We start from the raw sequence: 432 nt of genomic DNA, 5'->3' as shown, positions 1-432 counted from the left end.
ATTTGATTCGACTAAAGGCGGTGCTCCAGCATGGCCACAGTCAAATGACTGTAACAAGTAAAAGAATAAAAGGATATGTACATACATACATACATACATACATACATACATACATTTTGGCTCTCGAATGGTTGGACAAGTATGATCAGCTTAGATATTAAAGAGAGGTGCTTCCAACAGTCCCCTTGCTGAATTTGAAGGTCAATGGAATGTACAGAACCGACAAAACTCTTACCAACAAGGCCAAATGTTCCAGAAACAGGCAAGAGCAAGATCTCCCACAATGAGGTGGGTGTTATTCCAGGTTTTCCTTCTCCTATAAATTTGCTTCACTATACATACCGACCGACAGACAGACAGATATAAATACATACAAGCAGATGGATACGCACATACATGAAGATATAAATATGTATATATATATATATATAT

Source organism: Octopus bimaculoides, chromosome 7 (genome assembly GCF_001194135.2).
Source record: "Octopus bimaculoides isolate UCB-OBI-ISO-001 chromosome 7, ASM119413v2, whole genome shotgun sequence".
NCBI classification, from domain to species: Eukaryota; Metazoa; Mollusca; class Cephalopoda; order Octopoda; family Octopodidae; genus Octopus; species Octopus bimaculoides.
Note: the sequence above shows the minus strand (reverse complement) of the source record.